The following is a 15,695-nucleotide window of genomic DNA, read 5'->3' as shown; positions in this document are numbered from 1 at the left end:
TTACAGCTTTATCATTTATGATTATTACATTATTCAAAGGGGCATTAAGTATAAGCCATTGTCCAGAATGGTTGCAGTGTTTCTGTCTTACTCCCACCCTTTCATCATTTTATGGCTCACATGTAATGTCAACTCAATACACAGTTTATAAGAGAAGGGAATTTATAATGGTCATATCAACAAAAGTGAAGCTTTTTTTTTTCTTTATTGCAAGGATGTAATCTCAACTTTCAGCCCTAGCCTTGTAATATCATTCCATAGATAACCAGGCAAGACAGACAGGGAGGGTTGACTAAGAGCCAGATAGAACCTAAAGATGCCATAAAAGGGATCTTAAAACATCGGTTTATAAGAGTCTGAGAGTGGCCATTAATTTGCTGAAAACAAATCTTTCAGTGCCTTCTTCTCCATGCTTAGTAAATCTCACAGATATAGTAAATATCCAATAAATTTTTGTATTGAGTTAGTGACTGGAGATCTGCAGAATTAGTGGCAGTAATAACAGCAGACAGTACAGTCCCTCAGGGCCCTACATAAAGCCAGTCTTTTAAGGGTTCTATTCATTCTCGGTTTCGGGAAGCAGTCGGGCTTCTGGAGTGTTCTTTTTCCAGAGAGAGGTAAGGGAGTGGCAAGTCTAATACTTTTAATGAGATAATGACAATGTGTGATTTCCCAGGGCAGTTTTAATTGGCAAATTAAAATAGACTGGGCTTCTCCACAGGAGTGTGCCTAGCGTCCTCTGGGGAAACTGTCTTTTCTATTCCTTGCCTATGATTAATTCTCTCTGGGGGAAAGAAATGGCTCTTTTGAATACTGAGTAGAAGTTCTCATAAAATTGCTTTGGCTGGAGGTAAAATCCTGCAACAAAGGAAAAAAATATTTTCAAAGTCCACACTTATTTCTAGGATTCTTTTGTTACCCAAGACGATAATTTTTATGTGTTTGTGAAAAAGAAGCTTAATATCAGGGATTAGGGTTGGAGTTTGCAACAGTGACAGAATTATAGATGGTTTGAGCCTCAAAGGATATTAGAGATGATACGAACTCAAAGTTTTCATTTTGCAAATTGAGAAATGAAGTCTGGAAGTCAGGGCTTCTGTGGAGGTGCTGGGCTGGGCACAGGCATACAGCCTCGGGAGACAGTCGATGGCATTTCATAAAAAGGTGCCATCATTTGATCACTTCTCTTTCTGTCTCATACAGTTATGACTTAAAATAAATATATTTTGACAAAATTTAGCTTTTGATTCTAACAATGCATTAACCAGAGAAAGAATAAATGAGTTAAGTATTTGGGGGAGGCTGTAATTTTCTGGCATAATAATGACTTCACGCTTGACTTTCACAACATTATCATAAAAAGGGTTATTTTTCCAAAAGTATCTGAGCACTTCATCGATTTTCCAAGGGCTTCTCTTGAAAAGAAATCCTTTTTTTTTTTCAAAAACTGTAGTGAGGATATTTAATATAAAATTATCATTAGGTTTTAATTACACAATTCACTGGCAGGTGAAAATTCATTGCCAGTCGAAAAAATGTCAATATCTAGAGAATATTGGGGGTTGTCAGGAGGGAAGAAGATGAGAATGAGCCTCTCATTTTCCTCCTAGTTATATTTTTGGCTTAAGATCACAGATTTAATGGTCTCTTGACTGCTACTTCAAGACTATTACTAATTTCTACCCATCTTTGGATCTGTCAACCAGAGGTGCATGTCATGTTCATCATTAATTTTCTTAGATTTTATTCATTTTGTCACATATTGTCTTAAAAGTCAGGTTTCAGGGAATGAATGATTTCATCTTGCATCCCAGAATGTATTTCAAAATCTTAAAAACTTAATAAACTATTTTTTCCTCAATATGGAAATAACATTATATTTTATTGTGACATTTCATTTCATCCATTACTATTTCATTGCAAAATGGTTTGAAGAAATTTCTATTGCAATTTGTGCCAAAACAAAAGTCTCTAAAATTCAGTAAGTCTGTATTTTCTAATGGACACAGGGAGGATTACTATTTTGAAACTTCTATGATAATAACTAGCACTTATTTAATGTATATTTACTATGTACAGATACAATTCTAACACCAGCTTAGCATGATACTGCCTTTTGAAGCATGATATATTCCTACCACCATAGTGCAGATTAGACTATAAGGCTTAGAGAATTTAAGCAATGGTTCAAGTCTATACAGTTAGTAAGGGACAGAGTGAGGATTCAAACAGTCTTCTCTTTACCACCATATTATACTTACCTCCTTAGGAAAAATGCTAAATTTCCTGGATAGTCAACCTGAGATAAATGACTTTCTTTATGACAGCATGGAAAGTTTATCTGTCTCCCCATCTAGTGTATTCTGGCTGGAAACATCAGTGTGTTGAGAATGCATGCCTTTTTTTTTTTTTTTTCCTCTAGGGCCACACCCTGTAGCTTATGAAGTTCCCAGGCTAGGGGTCAAATTGGAGCTATAGCTGCCAGCAGCACAGATCTGAGCTATGTCTGCAACCTACACCACAGCTGGTGACAATGCCGGATCCTTAACTCACTGACCAGGGCCAAGAATTGAACCCGTGTCCTCATGGATACTAGTCAAGTTTGTTTCCACTGGACCACAATGGGAACTCCAAGAGTGCATTTCTACTTGGCTATAATGTTCATTAGAAAATGCAGGAAAAGAAGGAAAAAGAAAAAGAAAGCAGTAATGTACATTTTCAAATATTTTTGTCTCTTATGAGACCTTAAAATAGAAACCTTTGGACTTGTAACATTTGCAAAGATTCCATGAGAATTTCTAGATGGGGTCTGCCTATGAATTTGAATTTACAAGTAGTCTCTCTCACAGACTACAATCCCATTCTGCTATTCTAGTCGTTAGATTTCCTTCATTGATGGGTTTGCAGAAAAGGTGGCCAAAGAACAAAAGGGAAAAATAGCATGTGGAAAATGTGATTCTTGCCCTGTTTCACAAATCATTTCTGTCATTAATATTTTCCATATGTAAAGTAGCTCCTATTCTGGACTAAATGACCTTGTTGCCTTAGAAACAAAACAAAGACATTTCTCAGAAAGAGGCCTTTGAGGCCACTAAAGTCTCTCCCGTACATGGGGGATAGTCTCTAAAATCAGTTAGAACTATCATCATGCAAATGGCTGAGAAGCCATGCTCTTAAAACCAAACTGCCAGTGTCCCTTGTAAAAACTGAGTGCCTGAGAACCCAAGGCCACCCTCCAAGGGCTGTTGTGGGGATTCAGTTGCAATCCCATCTGGCCATGGAATGGGCCCTCCAACAACTAGCAAGGGTGGCTTGAGACTGGCAGGGCTTTCAAATCACAGAGAACAAGTTACCAAAATTAGTTTTGAACAAATAAACATAGTAGAATGCTGGGTATGCCAAGCCCACATTAGGTAATTCTTGCCATGTCTTGATGTCTTTCTGAGGTTATTTCTGAAGGGTATTTTCTTCTCAAATTTCATCCAGATCTGCTCTTTCCAAGACCCTCTTTGTGCTCCAGGAGGAGGGAGCGCTTCCTGAAAGAGCAGGAAATAGTCTGTGACATGTTGAAATGTCCTAGCATGAGAGCTTCAGTGCTAGGGCAGAAAGGGCATTGGGAATTATCCCAGAGGTATTTCCCCATGGCCAAGGAGCACATGTTAATCCTCAAGCAATTTTAAAATGCTGTAATACTATATCATAATTTAATTTATCTTAATAGATGAATTGCCCCCGTCTAACTTCCATCGTTCCGCTCTAGGACGATGGTTTCCTGATTGGTTTCCTCCCTCCAAGTTTTTTCTCCCCACGCTACACTCAACTGTGAAAAACTCAAAGTCCTCTTACTTTATGCTCACTTTAGCTCCTGAGCTGTTAAGAAAACTCATAGAGAAATAGCAGTAGTCTGGTCCAGGTTAATAAATGGATATGGTCAGGGAGAATAATCTCCAGTGAAGCCAACATTCAACATTCATCCATGCATCCAAAATAAACAATAGATCTAGTATTAATGAATAAGCCAAACTTAAGTTTTCAAGGAAGTAAGTGAGGGCAAATTAAGCACTTAGCCCACCCCAAGGCTCTGCACTGCACATGATTTTTAGACACCTTTCTCCTCCTTATCTAGCTCCTACTTGTCATGCTTCCATCCAATTTTTGGAGGTTCCCAAACATGGTAGCTATTTTTTTTAAGTAGTTGATATTCTTATAAATAAATTAAATGTGAGTTCCCATTGTGGCACAGCAGAAACCAATCCAACTAGTATCCATGAGGATGCGGGTTGGATCTCTGGCCTTGCTCAGTGGGTGGGGGATCTGGTATTGCTGTGAGCTGTGGTATAGGTCTCAATAGAGGCTCGGATCCCACATTGCTGTGGCCGTGGTGTAGCTGGCAGCTACAGCTACAATTCAACCCCTAGCCTGGGAATTTCATATGCCATGAGTTTGGCCATAAAAAAAAAAAAAAGAAATTAAGTAAATAGGGTTAAATGTACAAATTCTGAAATTAAAATTGTAAGCCTAGTAAACACCCCTAGACAATGTCCTGTTTTCTTCAAAATGCTCTATGAAAACAGGTTAGTTTTTATTTTAAATTTTTTCCAGTTTTTATTTTATTTTGTTTTATAATGATTTTTATTTTTTCCATTATACCTGGTTTACAGTGTTCCGTCAATTTTCTGCTGTACAGCAAGATGACCCAGTCACACATACATATACACATTCTTTTTCTTTTTTCTCACATTATCATGCTCCATCATAAGTGACTAGATATAGTTCCTAGTGCTATACAGCAGGATCTCATTGCTTATCCAGTCCAAAGGCAATAGTTTGCATCTATTAACCCCAAATTCCCCGTCCATCCCACTTCCTCCCCCTCCCCCTTGGTAACCACAAGTCTATTCTCCATGTCCATAATTTTCTTTTCTGTGGAAAGGTTCATTTGTGCCATATGTTAGATTCCAGTAAGTGATATCATATGGTATTTGTCTTTCTCTTTCTTCACTTAGTATGAGAGTCTCTAGTTCCATCCACATTGCTGTAAATGGCATTATTTTGTTCTTTTTGATGGCTGACTAGTATTCCATTGTGTATATATTCCACTTCTTAATCCTTTCATCTGTCACCGGACATTTAGGTTGTTTCCATGTCTTGGCTATTGTGAATACTGCTTCAATGAACATGTGGGTACATGTGACTTTCAAGGAAAGTTTTGTGTAGATTTTTGCCCAAGAATGGGATTGCTGGGTCATATGGGAGTTCTATATATAGTTTTCTAAGGTACTTCCATACTGTTTTCCATAGCGGTTGTACCAATTTACATTCCCACCAATAGTGCAGGAGGGTTCCCTTTTCTCCACACTCTCTTCAGCCTTTGTTATTTATGGACTTATTAATGATGGACATTGTGACTGGTGTGAGGTGGTATCTCGTGGCAGTTTTGATTTGCATTTCTCTTATAATCAGTGATGCTGAAGATTTTTTTGATGTGCTTATTGGCTATCTGTATATCTTCTTTGGAGAAATGTCTATTCAGGTCTTTTACCCATTTTTCATTTGGGTTGTTGGCTTTTTTGCTGGAAAACAGGTTAGTTTTTAAAAGAGGGTTGACTGTCCACTTTTGACATAGCTACTAGGAATGCACGCACAGATATTTTTGGTAGCTGGAAGTATATAATCAACTTCCCTTTTAGTTTCTGTTACATTATACCCTTAAACTTCACCAGTCTTCTTTCAGATATGAACCATTTGGCAGAATTAGACAGATATGTGCAGGTCCATCACTGTTTTTAAAAAATCCAAAGCAGAAAATCTAATGACAATGGGTCAGCTATCACATTTGAGAGAGAAAAAATGTTATATACACACCCACCCACACATATTTAAGATAAGCAACAAATAAATGTTTGTTGAATGAATGAATAAATGAATGAAGGAGTGAGTGAGTGGTCTTTTTGGGGCTGCACCCGCGGCATATGGAGGTTCCCAGGCTAGGGATCGAATTGGAGCTGTAGCTGCTGACCTACACCATAGCCATAGCAACATAGGATCCATGCTGCATCTGTGACCTACACCACAGCTCAGGGCAATGCTGGATCCTTAACCTACCGAGCAAGACCCGGGATAGAACCTGCACCCTCATGGATACTAGTCAGATTTGTTTCTGCTGAGCCACGGTGGGAACTCCAATAAGTGATCTTAAATGGGATGAGTTGTCAACAGTATCATACAGCAAACAGGTCAGCAGGCAAGACCCAAGGAGGCATCTTGTTTGCCAATTTTGAGGGTTTTGGAAACTTTTGAGAGGGCATTTTTAGTAGAGAGACTGGGGAGGTGAAAATGTATGTGAAAAGAATTAGAGAAAAGGGTGTATTAGCCAAGGATTTTGACCATTCTTCCAAGATATTTGGATAATAAATAGAAACAGAATACTGTTGACATAACCCATCAAAAGCTTCTTGTACATTTAATAACCTAACATGTTATTTATAATTCTACTTTTTTCTAAGAGAGGCATGGAGACTTGGGACTTAAATTTTTTACAGTTTCAGATATATAACTTAGAATCCTATATTTTCTATAATGTCACTGTTTTCACTACAACAGATATATCATTAATGAAGATTTAGTAGTTTTAAAAATACGTTCTTAGTTTTGCCCTTATTTAAGTATTTGATTTGATTCAGAGTTAGTAGTTTTAGTAGGTCAACCTACTGAAAAAAACTGACATTTCAACTATGGTTTGGAAATAGTTCAAGTACCACAAATATGGACAACATGAAAACTCTTAAAATTTCTTCTCAAACTAGCATGTGGTGTAGTTTTATTTCACACAGCTCAAATACCTAAAAATCTCCTAACATCATGATGTTGCTTTCAAGCACTCTAAAATCATGATTTTATAACTTATAACTCGATGGGGAGGAAATCAGGTGAAACATGTAGACATTGATGATCTCTGGTATAGAATAATTAATCAAACAGAAAACTTTTTAAATTTCACAACTTTCTTAGTAACAGAATGACTATAGTTTTGGCTTAAGTTTTAAGTCCAGAGTACTTGAACCCATCAACTTTTCCAGTTATCCAGAGCCAATAATGGGCCTCTGGTTCTCCTGGCAGCCAAACACCCTTGAGCAAGCTTTGACTACTCAGTGTACAGCAGTCTAAAGAGAAGAATCCCTCTACAATTTTAATTATAAATATTTATTTAATAAAGAAGCAGAGCTGAGATGCCAAATGATGTGAATGTTTTTTCCTTCAGGGATGTCAAACTCTAAGTGAGATTTCTGTCCTGGGTCTAATTAAAGGAAAGAATCATTAGTAATCCAGCAATTCTCGTTGTGGAAAGGGCTTTGACCCATGTGCCTATCTGCCCACTAGGATTCTAAATGAGCTTATTAACTCATTTGATGTGAGACAACTGATCGTGACAACGTGAAGTGACTGCCAGAATGTGTGGCACACCAGCCACTGGGCTTCAAGACAGATGATTTTCCTCCCCAAATCTGACACATATGGTCCTCAGCAGATGGGGCACACTGTGTGTGTGTGTGTGTGTGTGTGTGTGTGTGTGCACGCATGTGCAGAGACTGCAAAGGTGAAAACTCTGATGGCTCAAGGTACCCAAAATGCTGCTGACACTTCCCACAAAGATACTGATTCTATCCCACATGCCCAGTCAAGAAGGGCACTAAGGTGGAACAGAATCCGTTACAGCAGTGTCTTCAGAGGGATGTCAGAGTTCTTAAAAATTTATTATATCTATGCCCTTAATTCAAGTAAGTGGCAACTAGCCACATTGCAACAGAGAAAATTAAGTTTATTCTAAGAGTAAGTTTTTTTTAATCGTGGTAAAAAATGCATAATAATTATCATTCTAACCATTTGTAAGTGTACAGTTCCGTGGTATTAAATCCCATTCACAGTGGTATGACTATTGATAACTATTGCCATTGTGTAAAGGTCATCACTTCTTAATACTCAAAATTTTTCATCATTTTAACATAATCTTTGTACTCTTTCAACAAGAATTCTCCTCACTTCCCCTTGCTTCCAGTCTCCAAGAGTAAATTTTTAGGAGACATAGCACAATGTTATATGAACCTATCTTCTCTCACAATTTGATGTCCTTCTTTTCAGATTTATGGGGCGGGTTCACCCTGAATAGTTACCAGCAACTCATTTGTGCTGAGGGAATCCAAAGAGTGTCTACCAGAGCTGAGATTCTTAAAAGCTTCCCTTCTAGGCTGCTGAGCAGTGCTTTTAGAGAAAATGATACACAATTCCTTAGGTTTTACCCTATATGATGAAGCATGACTTTCCTGTTAGATTGAAACATATGAACCATTCTTTTTGTAAATCAAACATAATTGAATATTGTCACTTTCACATGATGTAACCTAATAGCAATCAAAAAAGGAGTTTGAGTTACTAAAATCTGGTATAATACTATAACTTTCATCACATTCTCCACCAATTCTTTGTTTTTATGGAGTTTTTTCTTCTTTGAAAAGCATAAATAGGAGTTCCCGCTGTGACACAGTAGGTTAAGAATCCAGCATTGTCTCTGACCCACTGGCCCAGCACAGTGGGTTAAGGGTTCAATCCCTGGCCCGGCACAGTGGGTTAAATATCTGGCATTGATGCAGCTGTGGCATAGATTGCAGCTACAGCTTGGATACTATCCCTGGCCTGGGAACTTCCATATGATGCTGGTGCAGCCATTAAAAAAAAAAAAAAAAAAAAAAAAAGCATAAGTAGGTGGAGTATGTGGTCTTTTCTCTAACCCAAGCAGATGTTATTACAAAAAGAATGCAATTTGAGATTTGAAGTAATGGTGCTTCCAAACTCAGTGTAGTTGGTTAATAACTAGTTTATATGAAGAGTTACATTGTGTCATCACCATATTGCCATTTATAATTTATATTATCTTTATCACCAGTTCAGTGACAACATTGATCCAGGTGGGCTTTATATGCCTGAAATGAAATAGAAGTTAGCTTTAAAGTATACTTCATCTTGAATTATATTTTATTTTAGAGATTTATTATATGATGAATCTTCAACTATGGGTAGACTGTAACTATCTGACTTTTGTGTTTTTCATCCTATAACAAAGATATAAATTTAGTCTGCAATTGAATGATTTTTGAAATACTTTGAGAACTGAAAAGTCCTGAGAAGCAGTTTTGTACAGTGGTTGGAGCACTGGCTCTAAAACCAGACTCTTGGGGTTCAACCCAGTCCTATATTGTACTAGCTCTGTGATTTGGGAAACCTATTTTTCCTCCCTGTGCTTCAGTTTTCTCATTCATGTAATGGATTAATAATAGAGTTGTTTTGAGGATTACATGAGTTAATGTGTGAAAGCATTTGGAATAGCACCTGTTACATAGTAAGTGCCATATGTGTAGGCAATAATTAAGCAGTTAGGTAATTTGACAACCTTCTTTTTATTAATGTAGAACAAAGCTAGCCTGATATGTTTTCTAAAAATAAGCCTCTTATTACATAACACTTCCTCTGAAATAAGGGAAATTAGGAACTAAAAATAGAGCTTGATTTCATAAGTATTTGATAAATGTTAGTTTCCTGCCTCTACCACCTCCTGCTTTCCCTTCTTTCCAAAAAAGGGGGGCTTTTGTTGATTTTTCTCCCAAACCTTTATATACAGTAATCGCTTTATTGAGTTTCAGCTAAGAATATATTTTGTCCATACATGAACTATTTTGGACCTACAAAATGCTCATTCATCTTTTTCTTCCACTGAGAAGGTAAGCAAATATTTGTCACAAGACTTAAAGTATTAAAGTTAGTGCTATACATGTCTGGGAAATGATACAAAGAAAAATTGTAAAAATATCTTTCTAATGTTAAGAGCCCAAGGTATGACTAAATTATTCATAATTGTATTATTCAAGAAAAGTTCTGTCCTCAAAAAATTAAGAGTCCTGGATAATCATTAGTCATCATCATTATTATTATATTTTTGGCCATACCAGCAGCATATGGAAATTCCCAGGCCAGGGATTGAATCCATGCCACAGCTGCTACCTATGCTACAGCTGCAACAACAATGGATCCTTAACCCACTGTGCAACAGTGAAACTCCTAGCCATTCATTATTTATTATCTTAGAGATATGACTTTGGTTAGAGCCAGTGCCAGGAATAAAGAGTGTTGAGTTTCTCTAGCTGAACTTTCTGTACAGTGTAACCTTAGGCCATCTGTTGGGATTTCATTATTCCTCCATCTAAAAAAAAGATAAATTCTATCTGGGTAAGCGTGTAGGGGAAACTTTGTGATAAGTACTTGATATCTCTCTGCAAAGCATGGACAGTTGCTCCTAGTTGAAAACCTAAGTAAACCAGAGGGAAGTCAGAGTTCCTGCTGTGGCACAGTGGGTTAAGAGTCTGACTGCAGCAACCAGAGCAGTGGAGGTGTGGGTTCAGCCCTGGCTCTGTGCAGTGGGTTAAAGGATCTGGCATAGCTGCAGCTGTGGCATTGGCTGGAGATGTGGCTTGGATTCAGTTCCTGTCCCAGAAACTTCCATATGCCTTTGGTGTGGCATATAAAATTAAAAAAAAAAAAAAAAAGGTAAAATCAGAGTTCACAAAGTCCAAATTTGGTGAATGAAGGATTGTTCTTTCTACTGCATCAAGGTGATTTCTAAAACTCTTGTCACTTTGACCTCCTATATAGAAAGCATTTTCTTTTTGTCTTTTTGCATTTTCTAGGGCCGCTCCCACAGCATATGTAGGTTCCCAGGCTAGAGGTCTAATCTGAGCTGTAGATGCCTGCCTATGCCACAGCCACAGCAATGCCATATCTGAGCCGCATCTGGGACCTCCACCTCAGCTCATGGCAACACCAGATCCTTAACCTACTGAGCGAGGCAGGAATCGAACCCACAACCTCATGTTCCTAGTTGGATTCGTTAACCACTGAGCCATGACGGGAACTCCAGAAAGCATTTTCTTAGTGAGAAATCCTTGCTTTGTGTGAAACATTACATTCCTGTATAGGTTAATATTCAGACATCAGATTGAGCAGGTCGACAAGAGTTTGAAGTACACCTATGTGCATGTTTCAAGTTGGAACTTCTACATGCCATGGGTGCAACCAGAAAATGAAAAAAGAAAAAAAAAAAAAAGCCAGAGGGAACTCCAAAGAAGCAGTTATAAACTCCCCCCCCAACCCCCGCCTAGACCAGATTTCCTGTTTTGTCACCTCCAGTAGCTGGCACAGTACCTCTCCTTAGTCACTGCTCAGTGAATGTTTGATGTGTGGATGGTTGTTTAGATAATATCAATTAGCTAAACATTGAGAATGCAAAACTGAGTCAAATCACATGACATCCTCCTCCACTCTAACTGGAGACATATTAACACATCTAGAAATGCAAAGTTACAACTATAATGAATGCTCAGAAGAAGAGGAAAATGATACTATCAATGCCTGTAGAATAGGAATTTCATCTAAGGAGAGAGGCCCTTCCTAAAGCCATGCTGCTTAGAACGAGATCTGAAGGATTAATAAGGAAAAAAAGAGGTAAGCATAGCCCAGATAGAGACAATAGCATGTGCAAAGATCCTGTGGGAGGAGGGAGCTTGGCAAGTACAGGGAATTGAATAAAAGCCAACAGTGCTAGGGTGGCTATTGGAGAGGTAGCTAGTAACAGATAGTATTAAAAAGGCAGCAGGACCATACTAGGCAGGAACTCAGAAGCCTTGTAAGGAGCTCTGTCTTTAAGAGCAAAGGGAAAGAATTTCAAGGGTTTTGCTCAGATTAAAATTAAAAGATTGCTCTGGCAATAATGGGGGGATAAATTAAAAATGTGCTAGAATGGTTGCATATAGAATATGAAGGACTTTGTTGTAGGCTGAGCAAAAAATGATATCAATTTGGGGTAGACTGTAGAGGTGTGGTAGAGGATCACAGAGGTGGACACATTTGAGATTTAGGAACATATGACTAGGCGTTGCTGATGCATTGCATATGGTGACCAAGTCCATAGGGGAGGTTAAGAATGGCTCCTCGGGAGTTCCCGTCGTGGCGCAGTGGTTAACGAATCCGACTAGGAACCATGAGGTTGCGGGTTCGGTCCCTGCCCTTGCTCAGTGGGTTGACGAACCGGCGTTGCCCTGAGCTGTGGTGCAGGTTGCAGACGAGGCTCGGATCCTCCATTGCTGTGGCTCTGGCGTAAGCTGGCGGCTACAGCTCCAATTCAATCCCTAGCCTGGGAACCTCCATATGCTGCGGGAGCGGCCCAAAGAAATAGCAAAAAGACAAAAAAAAAAAAAAAAAAAAAAAAAAAGAATGGCTCCTCGGTGCTACCTTGACACATGGAGAGATCTTGGTGCCCTTCCCAAAGGTAGAGAATGCTGGAAGATGATCAGGTCTGTGAGTGGGAAATTATGACTTTGGAAAGGATGAGTTCCTTCTGAAATTCTTTTCCCTGACTTCTTTTACACTGTTTTGTTAGCTCCCCCCTCCTTTTTTTTTCTCTCAGCTGCTATCCTCAAATTCCCACAAAACATCTCTGTGTTCTTTTACTCCCACCAGATTGGCTATTGGTACTCTCCATGGTTCTGACCTGAGACTCCAGACTCTTTAATCACTCTAAATCTGCACTGTCTGAGTTAGCAGCCATGCATGGCTATTGAGCACTTAAAATGTGGCTAGTCCAAATTGAGATGTGCCATAAATGTTAAATACACATAGGATTTCAAAGACACAGCATTAAAAAAGAATGAAAAAAAATCATTAATAAGGTCGAAATGAAAATACTTGAGGTATATTGGATTAACTAACATATACTATTATTTTCTTAGTGTGGCTGTTAGAAATTTCAAAATTACATATGTGGCCCACCCTATTTCCAGTGGACAGTGCAGCTCCTGACAGTGACCCTACTGTCACCTCATACCTATCAGCTTGAGCCCAAAGAGCTGCTTACTGTCCAGAGAACATTTTCTACAATTTTATGCCTCATAGATCCTTTTCCTAAACTTTGATTCCCCTTTCTTCCTACCAGATTAGTTATGATTCATACTTTTTTATTCCTCCTCTGCTATATAAAACTTTTTCAATTCCTTAAGGCAGAAGTAAACATCTCTGCCTCAGAGTCTTACATGCTCTGTAAATATCTTTCTTATAGCTAATTCACAGGCTTGTATTTTGCTTTATATTCATTTTTCTCTCCAGCCAGATTGTAAGTGTCTGCAAAGTGCAGGTGCAACCTGATTTATGTCTATAATTATGTGAGTGGGTACTTAGTACCAGGTTGGTGCTCCGTGAAAATTTAGTGAATAACAATTGATCTTCACATATGATACAGCTACCATATAACTAATTATGACTTAGATGTTTTACAGACAATATTTCAAATCTTCTCAACAATGCAAGGCAGATATAATTATCCTCATTTCACACATGGGGATCTTGCAAAAGCTCAGACTTAGGAAATTGTAGAGCCAGAATTCAACTAGACTGTCTGAATAAAAAAGACATATTTTTTTCCTGTGATACTGTGCATACTGAAAAATGAATTTAAAAATGGAGGTGGAGTTCCCGCCATGGCACAGCGGAAATGAATCCGACTAGGAACCATGAGGTTTTGGGTTCAATCCCTGGCCTCGCTCAGTGGGTTAAGGATCCGGTGTTGCAGTGAGCTGTGGTGTAGGTTGCAGACTCGGCTTGGATCCCGCGTTGCTGTGACTCTGGCATAGGCCAGTGGCAACAGCTCTAATTAGACCCCTAGCCTGGGAACCCCCATATGCTGAGCATGTGGCCCTAAAAAGACAAAAAGACAAAAATAAAAAAATAAATAAAATAAAAAAATAAATAAAAATAAAACTAAAAATGGAGATTATATTCCTACCTCATAAAATGGGAAAAAAATAACAATTTCTTAAGATTATTAGAAGATCAAATGAGATCATCTATATAAATTGTCAGGGCAGTGCTTAAAAATACGTAGATTTTATTAAACATTGGCTTTCTTTGATCTTGAGGCTCATCGCATAGGTGTCCTCAATTTCTGAGAAGGATCAAAGTGATCTATCTAACCTCCTTGAAGCCCCTCGTATGCTTATGCTCATGCTCACTCACAATCATACTCATCCAAAGATCATGAGACACAGACCTCTCTGGAGCAACTGACCGTAACCCAGTCCTCTTTGTATATGCCACTGATAATTAGTGAAAGTGGAATAGAGAAATTGTAAGTGGTACTGGGGGCATTTAATCTGTGGGTGTGTTTGTGTTTGTTGGTGAGGGTTAGGTAGGGAAGGAATACCAGCAGAAAAGGAATCAGGCCTGGATTCTTACCAAGGCTATGTTGCCTTGGTGAATTCCTAGAAATTATTTTTGACAGTGCTGGCTCTTCTCTTTTGGTGCTGTCTTACCCAGCTATGGCATTTTGCAATCAAAACCAGTTTCTTTACCATCTCAGGAATTTTTGTAGAAAAGCAAAAGAAGTGTGACAAGGATAAACATTCATCGTAGACCAATACTGGTCTGCAGGTTCTAGGTTGACATTCTAGGCTTCTGAGAAACAAATGTAAACAAGAGAAATGTGACGATATGTTGCTACAGGCTGTGTTCAGGTAAAGGAAAGTGACCCCTTTGTAACCTTCAGATCCCTGTAATTTTGAGGAAATTACAATAGTGAGGAATAGCAGTACTGAAAAACACTCAGTTGCTGTTAGTACATGACCAAGGCTAAAGAGAGTGCCTAGGCTCAAAGGTAAGACAGTTCCTTCTTTTCTTGACTCTCATGGCTCCCACATTTCAAGTTAACAGCAGAACCAGTGCTTCATCTGTAATCAGAAAACTTTCTCACCGACTAGTGCTCTTGTTTTAGATCAAACAGAGAAAAGTACTCCGTAAGGCAGATCTTCCATTACTTTAAAACACTCAGATTCTCCTCCAAATATGTAATATGTTGAAAAGTGTTCTGATCCATTAGAAAACCAAATCACATACAAAAGGGACAGGAATGAAGAGAATATGGAACTTAGAGCTTTATACCATCATCATCATCATCACATTATTTTAATGGCGTATTTTATCTCTCAAACTAGTGTTTTGAGTTCAGTGCTTATGTCTTAAACATCTCTGTTTACTCTATTACCATTCACATAGCAAGTATTTGGTGTTCTTTGCCAAATGATGGAAACATTCATCCATATGCAGTATAATTGATAAGGAGATTCCAGCTTGAGTGGAGAGCACAAGAAGTTCTAAGATTCTTTGAAGCAAAATTTTGGAATCTTTCGGAAACTGAACATTCTCTAGCATGTAAAATAACTTTAAATTTAGGTATGAATTTTATGTCTGACATTACATAGAGAGAAATTCCATGGTCAATAACACCGAAAAGATGAGAATGGTAATTGTCTGGCTGCTGCAGAAAATTTAAAAATAAATATAACCTTGAATTTTTTATTGAAGTATATCTGTTTACAATGTTGTATTAGTTACAGGTTTACACCAAAGTCATTCGGTTATACATATATATACATCTATTTTTTTAAGATTCTTTTTCTTTATAGGTTATTACAAAATATTGAGTGCAGTCCCTTGTTCTATACAGTAGGTTCTTGTTAGTTATCTATTTTATATGTAGTACTGTATATATGTTAATCCCAACCTCCTGATTTATCCTTCCCATCACTCTCATCCCTTTGGTA

General features: G+C 38.1%; 1 protein-coding gene and 1 long non-coding RNA gene across 5 annotated transcripts in view; one reads left to right on the top strand and one right to left on the bottom strand.

Annotated features, from left to right (window-relative positions):
- COL28A1 (collagen type XXVIII alpha 1 chain) overlaps positions 1 to 15,695 on the top strand; it is a 171,050-nt gene that overhangs the window by 40,144 nt on the left and 115,211 nt on the right. The gene's annotated exons all lie outside the window — the stretch shown is intronic.
- The window catches only part of LOC110255476, a 170,355-nt gene continuing 157,229 nt past the window's right edge, over positions 2,570 to 15,695 (bottom strand). Inside the window, exon 4 of the long non-coding RNA XR_002335835.1 lies at positions 2,570 to 3,536. This is a non-coding gene — a long non-coding RNA (uncharacterized LOC110255476). The remainder of the gene's footprint in view (positions 3,537 to 15,695) is intronic.

The sequence above is a fragment of the Sus scrofa genome, chromosome 9, assembly GCF_000003025.6.
Source record: "Sus scrofa isolate TJ Tabasco breed Duroc chromosome 9, Sscrofa11.1, whole genome shotgun sequence".
In the NCBI taxonomy this organism is placed as follows: domain Eukaryota; kingdom Metazoa; phylum Chordata; class Mammalia; order Artiodactyla; family Suidae; genus Sus; species Sus scrofa.
The sequence above is the reverse complement of the archived record's forward strand: the minus strand, read 5'-3'. Positions and strand labels throughout refer to the sequence as shown.